The 20,702-nt window shown below is 43.4% G+C and overlaps 1 long non-coding RNA gene across 1 annotated transcript; it reads right to left on the bottom strand.

Moving 5' to 3' along the window:
- Positions 1-14,340: 14,340 nt before the first annotated feature.
- On the bottom strand, positions 14,341-20,361 carry LOC148315807 (uncharacterized). Its single transcript, XR_015840560.1, has 3 exons — positions 20,257-20,361; positions 20,037-20,127; positions 14,341-14,447 (listed from the first exon to the last, which is right to left on the bottom strand). It is a non-coding gene; the product is annotated as an uncharacterized LOC148315807 (long non-coding RNA).
- Between the last annotated feature and the right edge of the window lie 341 nt (positions 20,362-20,702).

Here is a 20,702-nt window from a genome sequence, read left to right as displayed (position 1 = left end):
GAATCATTTTGCAGGAACTTTTGTTGCCACGGAGAATAATCAGACTCTGCGGCACCGTAATAGCCACGCCCTTCGAAGGAAAGTCACAAAAATAGGGATAGAGTAAGATCAATGTCTTGAGTCTTTTCTAGCCAATTTTCAATCAGATTCGTTAAAAGGGCACCGTGCAGTACGTCAAAATGTAAAAAATGATATTGATTGGCGCAAGGTGTATAACTGAATATAAACATATAGATGTCTTCAGGTACAGACTTTTTATGTACATGTGAAGTTTTGGATTTTTAGCAGCATGTGCAGGAGAGTTATTAAGCATTTTGTCCATTGCGGCGAAGGAAATCTTAAGTGAAAACTTTGAAGCCCCGCCCCCGTCATATAGTATTTCGGAAACAAAAAATTTTAGCCCCAGTGTTTGTCCCAGGTCTTCAGATGCTACAGACAGAATTTTAAGGCAATCAGATGAAGCCTTTAGGATCAGGGTGCAAAAGAATGACCCCTGTAAACATGCAAAAAAGGGCAAAAGTCGGACTTTCAAAAATTCATAACTCACTTCCTGTTCATATTAGACGTTAAAATATCAAATTTTTCGCCATTCCCGATGAGACTGCCAAGTTTTGTGAGTTTTTGTGCATGTTTCGGGGGTCAAAAATGCGATCGAACAATCGGAAAAATAATAATAATAATAATTTCTACAAAAACAATAGGGACTTCGCAGCGGTCGCTGCTCAGGCCCTAATAATAATAATAATAATATTAATAATAATAAAAGTAATAATATTTTCTACAAAAACAATAGGGACCTCGCAGCCGTCGCAGCTCGGGCCCTAATAACAATTTCTAGAAAAACAATAGGGACCTCGCAGCGGTCACTGCTCGGGCCCTAATAATAATAATAATAAAAATAATAATAATTTCCACAAAAACAATGGGGACCTCGTAGCGGTCGCTGCTCAGGCCCTAATAATAATTTCTACAAAAACAATAGGGACCTCGCCGCCGTCACTGCTCGGGCCCCAATAATAATTTCTACACAAAGTCCATTGTGGTGACCCGCCCCCTTTTAAGTAAATTCAAAATGGCCGACTTCCTGTAAAACCTAGCTCATTGCTCCAAGAGACTTTTTTGTAGGTCTTGGTCTTATACATACAGTGAACCCTCGCTACTTCGCGGTTCACCTTTCGCGGGTTCAGTGCTTCGCGGGTCTAAAAAATATTCGGGGGCATTGTAGTTTCGCCGAGCGGCACGACGGGGCGCTGGAGCGGTTAGACGGCCGGCGTGCGCCGAAGAAGAGCGTGGGCGAAGAGGAGAGTGGACGAAGAAGAGCACGTTCTCCCGGACACGATCGGTGGCGACGTTTCGCGCGGTTCGGACCGTACCAGAGCTCCGGCCGGCGTGCGTGGCAGTTAAGCCGTAGAGGAGCACCTTCCCCGGGCACGGGCGGTGCCAAGCAGCCCCTAAGTTTAACCGAATGGAAGCTCCGGAGGAGGAGGGCATGCTCGCGTCACAGTAAGCCGAAGAGGAGCACCTTCCCCGGGCACGGGCGGTTCCAAGCGGCCCCTAAGTTTAACCGAATGGAAGCTCCGGAGGAGGAGGGCATGCTCGCGTCACAGTAAGCCAAAGAGGAGCACCTTCCCCGGGCACGGGCGGTTCCAAGCGGCCCCTAAGTTTAACTGAATGGAAGCTCCGGAGGAGCAGGGCATGCTCGCGTCACAGTAAGCCGAAGAGGAGCACCTTCCCCGGGCACGGGCGGTGCCAAGCGGACCCTAAGTTTAACCGAATGGAAGTTCCGGGGGAGGAGGGCGGGCGTGTGTCACAGTTAAGCCGAATTGGAGCACCTCTTCCGCCCGGGCACGAGCGGAGCGCGAGGCTGTCAGTTATGAATGAATAAATGAATAAATAAATAAAGAATGCCACCTTTCATTTCACAGGGCACACCGGACGGCGTACCAGCAGGTAAAAGTCGGAGTAATTAAATAAATACAAAAAGAATGGCTGGGGAATAAAAAAATAATACGTTTTAATAATAATTTGGTTTTTTTGTTATAAAATGAATTTCACTCTCTCTCTCCCCGTATATATATATATATATATATATATATATATATATATTTATTATATATATTGTATATTTTTTTTAAGCATTTTTGAAGGTGCGCCGCTACTTCGCGGATTTTCAGTTTTCGCGGGTGGTCTCGGTCCCCATTAACCGCGATAACCGAGGGTTCACTGTACTCCATAAAATTTACAAAAAGCGAGGTGAAACACTCAATCAGGGCTGCTTTTTTGAACATTTCTCGAGGGCCATGGCGAGCCATTTCAAAAAAGCTGCACAACTAACGTATAAAATATTGATAAATTTGCTCGGCCTGATGTGTGTGTAAAGTTTTACGAGATGTCGTTCATATTTAGAACCTCATAATCAGCTTTGTTTTATTGCCGAACAGTGCAATGCCACTCCCACAACTTTTCACGAAAAATCACGAATTTCGTATTGTGACATCCTCATGGCCGAAACAGTCATCCGAGCATATATGAGGGCGACCTTGTTGAGTTGCACGGAGAAAAACATCCAAGAAAATAACTTGTATTAGCTTTTACCAGTTGGTGGCGCTACTACTACGATGAAAAATAAGTCGGTAGATGTCTTCAGGGCTGAAGTATCCTCAAATGTGTACAACTTCGAGAAGATAGGATCATCTGAGTCATGTTGCCGGAGCTTTTGTTGCCACAGAGTACAATCGGACTTTTCAGCACCGTAATAGCCACGCCTTTTGCCAAAACTTCACAAAATTCGGCAGAGAGTAAGATCATTGTCTTGAGTCTTTTCTGACTAATTTTCAGTCGGATTCGTCAAAAGGGCACCGTGCAGTACGTGAAAATTAAAATAAAAACAAATTTTTGATTCCACTTGGCGGCGCTGTGTGTATAACAAAATAATAACATTAAGATGTCTTCAGGTCGGGACGTTTTATTTACAGGTGAAGGTTTGGATTTTTAGGAGCATGTGCAGGGGAGTTATTAAGCATTCATTTATTTGTATTAGGTTCATTTTGTCTTCTTATTATTGATATTTGACTGATTCATTAAAAGCAGACAATTATGTTTTAGGTTAATTTTTTACCTGACATGTTTCGGCGAGTCTTTTGCCTTCTTCAGAGTGTCGCATGATGGTGTCTTGAGACCCGTCTTTATCAGCTGATGTTCCATGAGGGTGTGACTTACCTGTCAAAAAAATGAAAAAATCAGAGCAGTAAAAGAACAAGCACAACATGAACATTACAAATCAGCAATCACTGACCACTGCAAAAGGGAAAACCACATCATGGACCGGGAGAAGGGCAGGGTCATCCGCACCGAAGAGAACAAACAACAGCGCTGGATCAGAGAGGCCATTGAGATCTGCAAGCGAGGCATAAAAACCATGAACAGAGACAAGGGAGCCTTCATCCTCTCTACCACCTGGAGCAGCATTTTGGCGGAGTGAACGGACAGCGGGGGGCGTGACTTGCCTTCATTCTTGTGACAGGTAAGTCACGCCCTCATGGAACATCAGCTGATAAAGACGGGCCACAAGACACCATCATGTGACACTCTGAAGAAGGCGAAAGACTTTCGTATTGTGACATCCTCAAGGCCTAAACACTCATCCGAGCAAATGTAAGGTAGATTTTGTTAACCTGCCCGGAGAAAAAAATCAACGAAAATAATTTGTATTTGTTTTAACCAGTTGGTGGCGCTACCACTGCGATCAAAAATAAGTTGGCAGCCGTCTTCAGGGCCTGAATATCCTCAAATGTGAAAAATTTCGAGAAGATGGATCATCTGAATCATTTTGCAGGAACTTTTGTTGCCACGGAGAATAATCAGACTCTGCGGCACCGTAATAGCCACGCCCTTCGAAGGAAAGTCACAAAAATAGGGATAGAGTAAGATCAATGTCTTGAGTCTTTTCTAGCCAATTTTCAATCAGATTCGTTAAAAGGGCACCGTGCAGTACGTCAAAATGTAAAAAATGATATTGATTGGCGCAAGGTGTATAACTGAATATAAACATATAGATGTCTTCAGGTACAGACTCTTTATGTACATGTGAAGTTTTGGATTTTTAGCAGCATGTGCAGGAGAGTTATTAAGCATTTTGTCCATTGCGGCGAAGGAAATCTTAAGTGAAAACTTTGATGCCCCGCCCCCGTCATATAGTATTTCGGAAACAAAAAATTTTAGCCCCAGTGTTTGTCCCAGGTCTTCAGATGCTACAGACAGAATTTTAAGGCAATCAGATGAAGCCTTTAGGATCAGGGTGCAAAAGAATGACCCCTGTAAACATGCAAAAAAGGGCAAAAGTCGGACTTTCAAAAATTCATAACTCACTTCTTGTTCATATTAGACGTTAAAATATCAAATTTTTCGCCATGCCCGATGAGACTGCCAAGTTTGGTGAGTTTTTGTGCATGTTTCGGGGGTCAAAAATGCGATCGAACAATCGGAAAAATAATAATAATAATAATTTCTACAAAAACAATAGGGACTTCACAGCGGTCGCTGCTCAGGCCCTAATAATAATAATAATAATAATAATAATAAAAGTAATAATATTTTCTTCAAAAACAATAGGGACCTCGCCGCGGTCGCTGCTCGGGCCCCAATAATAATTTCTACACAAAGTCCATTGTGGTGACCCGCCCCCTTTTAAGTAAATTCAAAATGGCCGACTTCCTGTAAAACCTAGCTCATTGCTCCAAGAGACTTTTTTGTAGGTCTTGGTCTTATACATACAGTGAACCCTCGCTACTTCGCGGTTCACCTTTCGCGGGTTCAGTGCTTCGCGGGTCTAAAAAATATTCGGGGGCATTGTAGTTTCGCAGAGCGGCACGACGGGGCGCTGGAGCGGTTAGACGGCCGGCGTGCGCCGAAGAAGAGCGTGGGCGAAGAGGAGAGTGGACGAAGAAGAGCACGTTCCCCCGGACACGATCGGTGGCGACGTTTCGCGCGGTTCGGACCGTACCAGAGCTCCGGCCAGCGTGCGTGGCAGTTAAGCCGTAGAGGAGCACCTTCCCCGGGCACGGGCGGTGCCAAGCGGCCCCTAAGTTTAACCGAATGGAAGCTCCGGAGGAGGAGGGCATGCTCGCGTCACAGTAAGCCGAAGAGGAGCACCTTCCCCGGGCACGGGCGGTTCCAAGCGGCCCCTAAGTTTAACCGAATGGAAGCTCCGGAGGAGGAGGGCATGCTCGCGTCACAGTAAGCCGAAGAGGAGCACCTTCCCCGGGCACGGGCGGTTCCAAGCGGCCCCTAAGTTTAACCGAATGGAAGCTCCGGAGGAGGAGGGCATGCTCGCGTCACAGTAAGCCGAAGAGGAGCACCTTCCCCGGGCACGGGCGGTGCCAAGCGGCCCCTAAGTTTAACCGAATGGAAGCTCCGGGGGAGGAGGACGGGCGTGTGTCACAGTTAAGCCAAATTGGAGCACCTCTTCTGCCCGGGCACGAGCGGAGCGCGAGGCTGTCAGTTATGAATGAATAAATGAATAAATAAATAAAGAATGCTACCTTTCATTTCACAGGGCACACCGGACGGCGTACCAGCAGGTAAAAGTCGGAGTAATTAAATAAATACAAAAAGAATGGCTGGGGAATAAAAAAATAATACGTTTTAATAATAATTTGGTTTTTTTGTTATAACATGAATTTCACTCTCTCTCTCCCCGTATATATATATATATATATATATATATATATATATATATATATTTATATATTTATTATATATATTGTATATTTTTTTTAAGCATTTTTGAAGGTGCGCCGCTACTTCGCGGATTTTCAGTTTTCGCGGGTGGTCTCGGTCCCCATTAACCGCGATAACCAAGGGTTCACTGTACTCCATAAAATTTACAAAAAGCGAGGTGAAACACTCAACCAGAGCTGCTTTTTTTTAACATTTCTCGAGGGCCATGGCGAGCCATTTCAAAAAAGCTGCACAACTAACTTATAAAATATTGATAAATTTGCTCGGCCTGATGTGTGTGTAAAGTTTTACGAGTTGTCGTTCATATTTAGAACCTCATAATCAGCTTTGTTTTATTGCCGAACAGTGCAATGCCACTCCCACAACTTTTCACGAAAAATCACGAATTTCGTATTGTGACATCCTCATGGCCGAAACAGTAATCCGAGCATATATGAGGGCGACCTTGTTGAGTTGCACGGAGAAAAACATCCAAGAAAATAACTTGTATTAGCTTTTACCAGTTGGTGGCGCTACTACTACGATGTAAAATAAGTTGGTAGATGTCTTCAGGGCTGAAGTATCCTCAAATGTGTACAACTTCGAGAAGATAGGATCATCTGAGTCATGTTGCCGGAGCTTTTGTTGCCACAGAGTACAATTGGACTTTTCAGCACCTTAATAGCCACGCCTTTTGCCAAAACGTCACAAAATTCGGCAGAGAGTAAGATCATTGTCTTGAGTCTTTTCTGACTAATTTTCAGTCGGATTCGTCAAAAGGGCACCGTGCAGTACGTGAAAATTAAAATAAAAACAAATTTTTGATTCCACTTGGCGGCACTGTGTGTATAACAAAATAATAACATTAAGATGTCTTCAGGTCGGGACGTTTTATTTACAGGTGAAGGTTTGGATTTTTAGGAGCATGTGCAGGGGAGTTATTAAGCATTCATTTATTTGTATTAGGTTCATTTTGTCTTCTTATTATTGATATTTGACTGATTCATTAAAAGCAGACAATTATGTTTTAGGTTAATTTTTTACCTGACATGTTTCGGCGAGTCTTTCGCCTTCTTCAGAGTGTCGCATGATGGTGTCTTGAGCTGATGTTCCATGAGGGTGTGACTTACCTGTCAAAAAAATGAAAAAATCAGAGCAGTAAAAGAACAAGCACAACATGAACATTACAAATCAGCAATCACTGACCACTGCAAAAGGGAAAACCACATCATGGACCGGGAGAAGGGCAGGGTCATCCGCACAGAAGAGAACAAACAACAGCGCTGGATCAGAGAGGCCATTGAGATCTGCAAGCGAGGCATAAAAACCATGAACAGAGACAAGGGAGCCTTCATCCTCTCTACCACCTGGACCAGCATCTTGGCGGAGTGAACGGACAGCGGGGGGCGTGACTTGCCTTCATTCTTGTGACAGGTAAGTCACGCCCTCATGGAACATCAGCTGATAAAGACGGGTCACAAGACACCATCATGTGACACTCTGAAGAAGGCGAAAGACTTTCGTATTGTGACATGCTCAAGGCCTAAACACTCATCCGAGCAAATATAAGGTAGATTTTGTTAACCTGCCCGGAGAAAAACATCAACGAAAATAATTTGTATTTGTTTTAACCAGTTGGTGGCGCTACCACTGCGATCAAAAATAAGTTGGCAGCCGTCTTCAGGGCCTGAATATCCTCAAATGTGAAAGATTTCCAGAAGATGGATCATCTGAATCATTTTGCAGGAACTTTTGTTGCCACGGAGAATAATCAGACTCTGCGGCACCGTAATAGCCACGCCCTTTGAAGGAAAGTCATAAAAATAGGGATAGAGTAAGATCAATGTCTTGAGTCTTTTCTAGCCAATTTTCAATCGGATTCGTTAAAAGGGCACCGTGCAGTACGTCAAAATGTAAAAATTTATATTGATTGGCGCAAGGTGTATAACTGAATATAAACATATAGATGTCTTCAGGTACCGACTCTTTATGTACATGTGAAGTTTTGGATTTTTAGCAGCACGTGCAGGAGAGTTATTAAGCATTTTGTCCATTGCGGCGAAGGAAATCTTAAGTGAAAACTTTGAAGCCCCGCCCCCGTCATATAGTATTTCGGAAACAAAAAATTTTAGCCCCAGTGTTTGTCCCAGGTCTTAAGATGCTCCAGACAGAACTTTAAGGCAATCAGATGAAGCCTTTAGGATCAGGGTGCAAAAGAATGACCCCTGTAAACATGCAAAAAAGGGCAAAAGTCGGACTTTCAAAAATTCATAACTCACTTCCTGTTCATATTAGACGTTAAAAAATATAAAATTTTTCGCCATGCCCGATGAGACTGCCAAGTTTGGTGAGTTTTTGTGCATGTTTCGGGGGTCAAAAATGCGATCGAACAATCGGAAAAATAATAATAATAATAATTTCTACAAAAACAATAGGGACTTCGCAGCGGTCGCTGCTCAGGCCCTAATAATAATAATAATAATAATAATAAAAGTAATAATAATTTCTACAAAAACAATAGGGACCTCGACGCGGTCGCTGCTCGGGCCCCAATAATAATTTCTACACAAAGTCCATTGTGGAGACCCGCCCCCTTTTAAGTAAATTCAAAATGGCCGACTTCCTGTAAAACCTAGCTCATTGCTCCAAGAGACTTTTTTGTAGGTCTTGGTCTTATACATACAGTGAACCCTAGCTACTTCGAGGTTCACCTTTCGCGGGTTCAGTGCTTCGCGGGTCTAAAAAATATTCGGGGGCATTGTAGTTTCGCCGAGCGGCACGACGGGGCGCTGGAGCGGTTAGACGGCCGGCGAGCGCCGAAGAAGAGCGTGGGCAAAGAGGAGAGTGGACGAAGAAGAGCACGTTCACCCGGACACGATCGGTGGCGACGTTTCGCGCGGTTCGGACCGTACCAGAGCACCGGCCGGCGTGCGTGGCAGTTAAGCCGTAGAGGAGCACCTTCCCCGGGCACGGGCGGTTCCAAGCGGCCCCTGAGTTTAACCGAATGGAAGCTCCGGAGGAGGAGGGCATGCTCGCGTCACAGTAAGCCGAAGAGGAGCACCTTCCCCGGGCACGGGCGGTTCCAAGCGGCCCCTAAGTTTAACCGAATGGAAGCTCCGGAGGAGGAGGGCATGCTCGCGTCACAGTAAGCCGAAGAGGAGCACCTTCCCCGGGCACGGGCGGTGCCAAGCGGCCCCTAAGTTTAACCGAATGGAAGCTCCGGGGGAGGAGGGCGGGCGTGTGTCACAGTTAAGCCGAATTGGAGCACCTCTTCTGCCCGGGCACGAGCGGAGCGCGAGGCTGTCAGTTATGAATGAATAAATGAATAAATAAATAAAGAATGCCACCTTTCATTTCACAGGGCACACCGGACGGCGTACCAGCAGGTAAAAGTCGGAGTAATTAAATAAATACAAAAAGAATGGTTGGGGAATAAAAAAATAATACGTTTTAATAATAATTTGTTTTTTTTGTTATAACATGAATTTCACTCTCTCTCTCTCTCTCTCCCCCCGTATATATATATATATATATATATATATATATATATATATATATATATATATATATATATATATATATATATATATATTTATTATATATATTGTATATTTTTTTTAAGCATTTTTGAAGGTGCGCCGCTACTTCGCGGATTTTCAGTTTTCGCGGGTGGTCTCGGTCCCCATTAACCGCGATAACCGAGGGTTCACTGTACTCCATAAAATTTACAAAAAGCGAGGTGAAACACTCAACCAGGGCTGCTTTTTTGAACATTTCTCGAGGGCCATGGTGAGCCATTTCAAAAAAGCTGCACAACTCACGTATAAAATATTGATAAATTTGCTCGGCCTGATGTGTGTGTAAAGTTTCACGAGTTGTTGTTCATATTTAGAACCTCATAATCAGCGTTGTTTTATTGCCGAACAGTGCAATGCCACTCCCACAACTTTTCATGAAAAAGGACAAATTTCGTATTATGACATCCTCATGGCCCGAAACAGTCATCCGAGCATATATGAGGGCGACCTTGTTGAGTTGCACGGAGAAAAACATCCAAGAAAATAACTTGTATTAGCTATTAGCAGTTGGTGGCGCTACTACTACGATGAAAAATAAGTTGGTAGATGACTTCAGGGCTTAAGTATCCTCAAATGTGTGCAACTTCGAGAAGATAGGATCATCTGAGTCATGTTGCTGGAGCTTTTGTTGCCACAGAGTACAATCGGACTTTTCAGCACCGTAATAGCCACGCCTTTTGCCAAAACGTCACAAAATTCGGCAGAGAGTAAGATCATTGTCTAGACTCTTTTCTGACTAATTTTCAGTCGGATTCGTCAAAAGGGCACCGTGCAGTACGTGAAAATTAAAATAAAAAAAATTTTTTGATTCCACTTGGCGGCACTGTGTGTATAACAAAATAATAACATTAAGATGTCTTCAGGTCGGGACGTTTTATTTACAGGTGAAGGTTTGGATTTTTAGGAGCATGTGCAGGGGAGTTATTAAGCATTCATTTATTTGTATTGGGTTCATTTTGTCTTCTTATTATTGATATTTGACTGATTCATTAAAAGCAGACAATTATGTTTTAGGATAATTTTTTACCTGACATGTTTTGGCGAGTCTTTCGCCTTCTTCAGAGTGTCGCATGATGGTGTCTTGAGCTGATGTTCCATGAGGGTGTGGCTTACCTGTCAAAAAAATGAAAAAAATCAGAGCAGTAAAAGAACAAGCACAACATGAACATTACAAATCAGCAATCACTGACCACTGCAAAAGGGAAAACCACATCATGGACCGGGAGAAGGGCAGGGTCATCCGCACAGAAGAGAACAAACAACAGCGCTGGATCAGAGAGGCCATTGAGATCTGCAAGCGAGGCATAAAAACCATGAACAGAGACAAGGGAGCCTTCATCCTCTCTACCACCTGGACCAGCATCTTGGCGGAGTGAACGGACAGCGGGGGGCGTGACTTGCCTTCATTCTTGTGACAGGTAAGTCACGCCCTCATGGAACATCAGCTGATAAAGACGGGTCACAAGACACCATCATGTGACACTCTGAAGAAGGCGAAAGACTTTTGTATTGTGACATGCTCAAGGCCTAAACACTCATCCGAGCAAATATAAGGTAGATTTTGTTAACCTGCCCGGAGAAAAACATCAACAAAAATAATTTGTATTTGTTTTAACCAGTTGGTGGCGCTACCACTGCGATCAAAAATAAGTTGGCAGCCGTCTTCAGGGCCTGAATATCCTCAAATGTGAAAAATTTCGAGAAGATGGATCATCTGAATCATTTTGCAGGAACTTTTGTTGCCACGGAGAATAATCAGACTCTGCGGCACCGTAATAGCCACGCCCTTCGAAGGAAAGTCACAAAAATAGGGATAGAGTAAGATCAATGTCTTGAGTCTTTTGTAGCCAATTTTCAATCAGATTCGTTAAAAGGGCACCGTGCAGTACGTCAAAATGTAAAAAATGATATTGATTGGCGCAAGGTGTATAACTGAATATAAACATATAGATGTCTTCAGGTACAGACTTTTTATGTACATGTGAAGTTTTGGATTTTTAGCAGCATGTGCAGGAGAGTTATTAAGCATTTTGTCCATTGCGGCGAAGGAAATCTTAAGTGAAAACTTTGAAGCCCCGCCCCCGTCATATAGTATTTCGGAAACAAAAAATTTTAGCCCCAGTGTTTGTCCCAGGTCTTCAGATGCTACAGACAGAATTTTAAGGCAATCAGATGAAGCCTTTAGGATCAGGGTGCAAAAGAATGACCCCTGTAAACATGCAAAAAAGGGCAAAAGTCGGACTTTCAAAAATTCATAACTCACTTCCTGTTCATATTAGACGTTAAAATATCAAATTTTTCGCCATGCCCGATGAGACTGCCAAGTTTGGTGAGTTTTTGTGCATGTTTCGGGGGTCAAAAATGCGATCGAACAATCGGAAAAATAATAATAATAATAATTTCTACAAAAACAATAGGGACTTCGCAGCGGTCGCTGCTCAGGCCCTAATAATAATAATAATAATAATATTATTAATAATAAAAGTAATAATATTTTCTACAAAAACAATAGGGACCTCGCAGCCGTCGCAGCTCGGGCCCTAATAACAATTTCTAGAAAAACAATAGGGACCTCGCAGCGGTCACTGCTCGGGCCCTAATAATAATAATAAAAATAATAATAATTTCCACAAAAACAATGGGGACCTCGTAGCGGTCGCTGCTCGGGCCCTAATAATAATTTCTTCAAAAACAATAGGGACCTCGCCGCCGTCGCTGCTCGGGCCCCAATAATAATTTCTACACAAAGTCCATTGTGGTGACCCGCCCCCTTTTAAGTAAATTAAAAATGGCCGACTTCCTGTAAAACCTAGCTCATTGCTCCAAGAGACTTTTTTGTAGGTCTTGGTCTTATACATACAGTGAACCCTCGCTACTTCGCGGTTCACCTTTCGCGGGTTCAGTGCTTCGCGGGTCTAAAAAATATTCGGGGGCATTGTAGTTTCGCCGAGCGGCACGACGGGGCGCTGGAGCAGTTAGACGGCCGGCGTGCGCCGAAGAAGAGCGTGGGCGAAGAGGAGAGTGGACGAAGAAGAGCACGTTCCCCCGGACACGATCGGTGGCGACGTTTCGCGCGGTTTGAACCGTACCAGAGCTCCGGCCGGCGTGCGTGGCAGTTAAGCCGTAGAGGAACACCTTCCCCGGGCACGGGCGGTGCCAAGCGGCCCCTAAGTTTAACCGAATGGAAGCTCCGGAGGAGGAGGGCATGCTCGCGTCACAGTAAGCCGAAGAGGAGCACCTTCCCCGGGCACGGGCGGTTCCAAGCGGCCCCTAAGGTTAACCGAATGGAAGCTCCGGAGGAGGAGGGCATGCTCGCGTCACAGTAAGCCGAAGAGGAGCACCTTCCACGGGCACGGGCGGTTCCAAGCGGCCCCTAAGTTTAACCGAATGGAAGCTCCGGAGGAGGAGGGGATGCTCGCGTCACAGTAAGCCGAAGAGGAGCACCTTCCCCGGGCACGGGCGGTTTCAAGCGGCCCCTAAGTTTAACTGAATGGAAGCTCCGGAGGAGGAGGGTATGCTCGCGTCACAGTAAGCCGAAGAGGAGCACCTTCCCCGGGCACGGGCGGTGCCAAGCGGCCCCTAAGTTTAACCGAATGGAAGTTCCGGGGGAGGAGGGCGGGCGTGTGTCACAGTTAAGCCGAATTGGAGCACCTCTTCCGCCCGGGCACGAGCGGAGCGCGAGGCTGTCAGTTATGAATGAATAAATGAATAAATAAATAAAGAATGCCACCTTTCATTTCACAGGGCACACCGGACGGCGTACCAGCAGGTAAAAGTCGGAGTAATTAAATAAATACAAAAAGAATGGCTGGGGAATTAAAAAATAATATGTTTTAATAATAATTTGTTTTTTTTTGTTGTAACATGAATTTCACTCTCTCTCTCCCCCCAGGATGGCCGAGTGGTCTAAGGCGCCGCGTTCCGGACCCAGTCTCCCCAGGAGGCCTGGGTTCGAATCTCGTGGCTGCCAGGATGGCCGAGTGGTCTAAGGCGCCGCGTTCAGGACCCAGTCTCCCCAGGAGGCCTGGGTTCGAATCTCGAATTTCCCCATTGTGGGACTAATAAAGGCATTATTATTATTATTATTATATATATATATATATATAAATTTGCTCGGCCTGATGTGTGTGTAAAGTTTCACGAGTTGTCGTTCATATTTACAACCTCATAATCAGCGTTGTTTTATTGCCGAACAGTGCAATGCCACTCCCACAACCTTTCACGAAAAAGGACGAATTTCGTATTGTGACATCCTCATGGCCGAAACAGTAATCCGAGCATATATGAGGGCGACCTTGTTGAGTTGCACGGAGAAAAACATCCAAGAAAATAACTTGTATTAGCTTTTACCAGTTGGTGGCGCTACTACTACGATGAAAAATAAGTTGGTAGAAGTCTTCAGGGCTGAAGTATCCTCAAATGTGTACAACTTCGAGAAGATAGGATCATCTGAGTCATGTTGCCGGAGCTTTTGTTGTCACAAAGTACAATCGGACTTTTCAGCACCGTAATAGCCACGCCTTTTGCCAAAACGTCACAAAATTCGGCAGAGAGTAAGATCATTGTCTTGAGTCTTTTCTGACTAATTTTCAGTCGGATTCGTCAGAAGGGCACCGTGCAGTACGTGAAAATTAAAATAAAAACAAATTTTTGATTCCACTTGGCGGCGCTGTGTGTAAAACAAAATAATAACATTAAGATGTCTTCAGGTCGGGACGTTTTATTTACAGGTGAAGGTTTGGATTTTTAGGAGCATGTGCAGGGGAGTTATTAAGCATTCATTTATTTGTATTAGGTTCATTTTGTCTTCTTATTATTGATATTTGACTGATTCATTAAAAGCAGACATTTATGTTTTAGGTTAATTTTTTACCTGACATGTTTCGGCGAGTCTTTCGCCTTCTTCAGAGTGTCGCATGATGGTGTCTTGAGACCAGTCTTTATCAGCTGATGTTCCATGAGGGTGTGACTTACCTGTCAAAAAAATTAAAAAATCAGAGCAGTAAAAGAACAAGCACAACATGAACATTACAAATCAGCAATCACTGACCACTGCAAAAGGGAAAACCACATCATGGACCGGGAGAAGGGCAGGGTCATCCGCACAGAAGAGAACAAACTACAGCGCTGGATCAGAGAGGCCATTGAGATCTGCAAGCGAGGCATAAAAACCATGAACAGAGACAAGGGAGCCTTCATCCTCTCTACCACCTGGAGCAGCGTCTTGGCGGAGTGAATGGACAGCGGGGGGCGTGACTTGCCTTCATTCTTGTGACAGGTAAGGCACGCCTTCATGGAACATCAGCTGATAAAGACAGGTCACAAGACACCATCACAGGGTTCGAAGTTAACTTTAAAAACTGCTTGCCCATAGGGCAAGTGCCACTAAAATTTGCCTTGCCCGAGTGGCCAAATTACTTGCCCAACTTGGGCAAGTGACAATTTTTTTTCTCTTGCCCTGAGTGACTTTTTGTATGACAAAGTGTCTAATTACAAATTGCATGAATTTTTTGTTCGGACAGTTCCCGCCTAGAAAGAATTAAAAATACGTTACAATCATAAGGGTTGCTTATAGAAAAATGTATCATGTATTAACACATTAATTAGGTGTCTGCTGACCCAGGATTATGTTATTGTTATGTTATGTTATATATGAAAGAGAATGTGGAATGACACTGAACGATGGAAGGTGGAAGGATGTGGAAAGATTGTGAATGACATTGAATGATTTGGAATGACACTGAAAGATTTTGAATAATACTGAATGACACTGAATGAAGTAAAACTTTCTGGGAACGGGCCAATTCAAGATAGCTGCCGCACTGTGGGGGAGGCTTTGGTACCAAATTTGGAAAGAGACCCAAACGGTTGGGTCCATTTTATATCAGTGTGGGGGTGAAACGTTGGTCTCGGCGGAGCTGTCTGAATATTGGAGAAGTTAGAAGACAAAGTAAAACAGAACAATTAAAATCACTCTTCAAATACATATTGTTTGGTGGGCAGAGCATGATTTACAGCTCACCATTTTATTGCATGCACCAAGCATGTTATACATTTTTCTGTCCATGGGATGGCGTAGTCAAGAAAAATGAAGCATCTCGAAGCCCATTCGTGTGTGAAGTATTTCCCTGCAGGGCTTGGCTGCTTTATGGGGCTTCATTTTGCCATCACTAGTTTTAGATAGTTTTAATTTTTGAAAGAGCATTTTTGTTTTAGTATTAAGGTAGGCCAGAAATGGAATGAAATGCAGAGATAGAAATGACACAGGAAAAATTTGGCTAGAAGGGCTATAATTTTCATTAAAGCAGAGAAGAAAATAGAAACTACAAAAAACATTGATGTGTACTTGTCCACTTTAAGGTAGAACTGGTTGAAGTGAAATGAGTCACAAGATTGGAAAAATAGGAAATAAAATAGAATTAACATGTTCATTTTTGTGATAAGAAATTTGTGATTAGGTGAAAAGGGGAAAAAAAAGAGAATTACAGGCTTTTCAAATAAAACAACCTAATTTAAATTGGCCAACTTGTAAAATGGAAAAGAAAATTCTAAATTATGCACAGAAAGCATGAACGTGTTGGGCAGAAGGAAGGAAAAAGAAAAGAAAGAAAGGAGGAAGCAGTAAGTCTTGTTACAAAACATTAACTTTTCAGGACGAGTTGTGGTAGCAATGGAGGATCACGTGACGTAAAAAGTCAAACATAAAAGTGTGTGTAGAAGGAGTTCTACATCAACATGCGTTTTACTCATTAGGCCGTGATACACTGACAAAATTGGACTTCAATAGAATTAATAAGCACGGGCGAATTCAAACAAACGTCAAAACTTTAAAGGGGCGCATTGTCAGTGATAAGAAAGAGAAAAGATATTGCCAGACCACTTTTCTGTAAAAACTTTCCTTGGGACGCCTCGGTGACCCCCATTAAATCCCTGACCCTTCATAGATAAAGTTGAGGCCCAGTGCCTCTCAGGGCTGTAATTTATGTGGCAGAGAAAGGTCCAACAAGCCTTGGTAATCTTTAAAACAGTATCGTCATGGCCATGGAATGGGTTGTGTATGTTGGAACTTGTGAAGATACACTACAAGATTGTATCGACAAAGCATCTTAACGCACTACCAAATTATTATAAGCCATTTGAGCAAAACAGTGACTGCAAAAAATGACTTCATTAGCCTGGGTTACTGCAGGAACCAGGGCAAAATGAATTCATTTGCATATTTAGTCACAACAATTTGGATTTCGTGGCAGAGAACCACTTAGAGTGTGATTAAGAGCTTTCACTGCTGCTTTAAGGAATCAAAAAATTACATTCTTTTCCCACCACATTCACATTGCACGCCGGCCTAATTGTCACAGGGACACATTATACTGATAAGTTGCGGTGCATTTCAGCCCAGCGTCATTTTTTCCCCGCATCATCTAGGAGGCGCCACACGACTGTGGAGCCGTCCAAATTATCACCAAACCGCGACTTGACCTTCCTCCCGACTGGAGGAACTCAGACTTGTAACACAGACCAGGTGGGCATTCCAGACTGATAAGAAGTAAAAGTGTTTGAGAACCAAGGTCGCAGCCTGAAATCAAACTGACTTTTATGCGATGGGAGTACTAACATTGTGATACCAACGGATAAGAGATTGTTAGGATAAGCAGGAAGAGCGTAGGCGGGTGTGAGCTAATTAAAATTTGGGGTTTCCCATCTTGTATGAGTTGTATGGTTACAATGTGGACTGACAATCAAGATAAATGTTCATGCGTTCTGTCGACATTGGGCTTTAAAAACCACAACAGGAAAAGAAAAGTTGTGCATAAAGCACGTCTAAAATAGTTATTTGTGAACGCAAAATTCACTTAACAGAAAATGACACAATTACAATTGGAAACTGCCTCGCCTTTATATCGACACAGCGCAGCTAAAAGGGAAAATGAACACACCCCCACACGCAGAAAATCAACTTGACAATTTGATCCCACGCCAGGGAAAAAGGTACCAGTAATTGAACGCACACATTGGGAGAACAAAGGTGCAAACATTGCTGAGGACAGGATCAGCAAATTGGCAGATGGCAAATCCTGGCTGCCTAATTCATTGATTGGAAAAGTAATAAGAGTGACACACGAGCATAACCATGTGTCAAGAGAGGGGTAGTATGATATGAAATTGTTCCCACATACAGACTTTTCAACAAAAAACTTTTTTTTAGACAGTGTTATTTGTTTGAGATGCAATATTGTTTGGTTGTAATTCATATGTTTTCAAAATGGATTAAGTTGTTTCCGACAACATATGTTGATGCTAAAACAGTTGGAAAAAGTGTTGTGTAATCAAATTGTCAGGTTCAATCACCTAAGCATTCACTGAACATAGGCTAAATGAATGGAAGGAAGACAAGAGTTGATCTTTTACTCGCGAGGAGAACGAACGGAGGTGTGCTCAGTTACATCTCCAAATTCGTTCTGGAGCACACTCCGCCGAGCCCTCTATTTTATTAGGGAAGTCCCTAACAATACAATGTATTTGCACTAAGGGATGAAGGGGGGAGCACCAGCAGGAACATGTAAACATCTCAGACACAAGAGGAAAGACAGACATCAATGGCAGTCATCCACTGATTGAAAAGGCAGATATGCCCTTTTAGTGCTCTGGTACTAAAGTCTCAGTCCTTTTGTTTCAGAGGTGTGTCTCAGCACACCTCCTTTGATGTTGCAGACGTTGATCCAGTCTTCAGGCATCCGCTTCTCTGTGAAGTCTTCTCATCCATATGGTCAAACATGGGTCACGCTGTGGAACAATTCTTTTGCAATACTAATAGAGTAAAATATGGGATAAAATACATCTTCAACCTAACACAAATTATCCTGACATTTGGAATTTCAAGAAGTGATTTGAAGTGAAAATTATGCATTTGTGAATGATGTTGTAACAAGTGGGACAGTTGTTGCAAAATTGACTCAAAGCGTCATTGTGCATACAGTCTGCAGGACTTGTGGAACGCACTAATGGGACTGTTAAGGGCAGACTTATCAAGACAATGAGGGAAAAAAAGGAGACAATGACCAGACTGTGTTTCAATCACAGCAATGAGGATAGTGCCAGCCGAAGTTAGGACACTATCCCCTATCGACTCTCAGGTTCATCAGAACCACCAGCGACTGGCACATCAGTCCCAGTCCACATGGGAAACATGTTTTGACCAAAAAAAAAAAAAAAAAAAGACGCAATTACTGGTCAGTGTGTTCTGATCCACAGAGAAATCACGTCCGTGTGGGAGACCAACTCTTCTTCAAGGTGCTGAAACGACTTCGTTGGGACAAGTGAATGCTGAGATGGCCCTCGCCAGATGATTGCAGTGACCCCGACGGCAGCAAAGGTCACGGGGCGTGGCAGCTGGATCCACCAGTTGCAGTACAAGCTTCTCCGGTTTCCAGCTAAAGGCCGAGCAACGCGAATCCCTCGAACAGGAGCCCACCTGAGTCACAATATCGGACCACACGCACATCGGAACCGCACAACCAGCCACAGATACGAATGTTGAAGCCACAGAACAAAAAGATTAGATATTGTTTGGAAATTAATGACGTACATAAAGAATTTTAGCCTTGATTGGAGAACATTACTGCATTTACATTTTTAATAAAATGAAACAATTATTGATGTTATGACCACTACGAAGAATTTGAAAGACAATATATCGGGATAATTATGGTTTTCATTTTTGTTATGTGTAGTCTGTTCATGTTGCATTATTCTTATGACAAAGATGATTATTAACTGCATGTTTGTTGCCCAAATGTACCATTACAACCTGATTGATGTTGAGAATGACGAATTCGAACTGGACAATGACAAACTCGAACTGGACACTGAAACCTAAATAACACATGGACCCTTTTGCCCCTGCCCCCACACATGCACACACATACACCACACACGAAGATCCGGGAGGTAAAGACGGCTGTCCCCTCCTACAACGAGGCAAGGGCCTCCATCAAGTCGCCGCAGAGACAAGCTCTGCGTGGAGACAAGCTCTGCGTGGAGACAGTTTTGTTATTTTTCACTAGGTATATTGAAGTTTTTTTATGTTTTATTCCCAAGTGACCAACATACCATGAGAATCTCGTTCCACGCCGGAAGGGAGGAGGGGAATTTTGTCCCTACTGAGGGTTTTCGCCCCTCCACGGATGACCACACTGTTGTATGATTTCATTATGATGATCTGTCTTAAAGCCGTAAGGACATGATTTAAACCCACAAACGGGGGAATGTGAGATGGGATGAGGATATGTAAATAGTTTGTGTATTTCTAATCATGTTTTTATACACTATTTGTATCAGTTATAATTGCGCACACACACACAGACACTCACATTATTGCTTTAGCACACACGCGCACAACTGGAACACACGCACACACTTTAGTTTCGAATTCCTGACTGACTACTGTGGTTGATTGCTTCCTGCCTGCCTGCTAGAATTTCAGACAGACCTCCATTGTCTGCTTAGGTTGCTGATAAAAGACCGAACGGGTGGTAGAGAGTGAGAGAGAGTGCGCGAGATTGAACTGGCAAGACGCCTGCTTCACCTCCTGACTTCCTCTCCCATTCGCGAATGGTCAAAAACAAAACTCTAACTGGTTTGGTCTGGATTTATGCCACCTTCAGTCTAAAAATGGCGTCAGGACGTTTTAAACCTGACAGTTGCCTTGAGATCTCCGAGCTCGAACTGCCCTATTCCCACCTTGATCACAAGCTCCCATGAACCACTTGGACAGGGTTGCCTGTGTCCTTCTCGTTGATGTCCTTTGTGGCTCCATTCCTTTTCAGTGCTCCTAAAACAAAAAAGACAAGAAGTCAACTTAGTAAAGCTATTTAATGATTGTGAAACCTTATGGGACATGCTGAAATGTCTTCACACCACAATCCCTTAAAAAAAAAAAATATATATATATATATATTACCGTATAGAACATCAGAAAAAGGCAGGTCTCGGCGCTTGTTCTTGCTACGATGTCCAAAGAGATTGTACTTCAGAGACAGAGGATTTGTCATGATGAACGCCATCATTGTTCTGACACTATCGTCCAATCCACCAATACCTGCAACCATTATAACATGGGTGTCACTCGATCCAGATAATCATCACACACTTAAAAATATTTTGGCAGTTAAACTGGGTATGATAAACGTCACAGGAAAGGAATTGTCGATTAAGTGAACAGCTTCGGTAACGCCATATACACTCAAAGGGCAAGAGCCCAACATTCTACCAAAATGATTATGATTAGGGAGGTAACGATTCACTCTAGCCCCGATTCGATTTTTGATTTTCAGTTCCCGATTTCGATTCGATATTTTAATTGTTTTAAGTTGCTGCCACGTTTGTCTCTGTGCGCTCGTGTGATGC

This window comes from Idiotropiscis lumnitzeri, unplaced genomic scaffold (assembly GCF_059441095.1).
Source record: "Idiotropiscis lumnitzeri isolate Australia: NSW breed Sydney's pygmy pipehorse unplaced genomic scaffold, RoL_Ilum_1.0 HiC_scaffold_37, whole genome shotgun sequence".
Taxonomy (NCBI): Eukaryota; Metazoa; Chordata; class Actinopteri; order Syngnathiformes; family Syngnathidae; genus Idiotropiscis; species Idiotropiscis lumnitzeri.
Note: the sequence above shows the minus strand (reverse complement) of the source record. Positions and strands in the feature narration are given on the sequence as shown.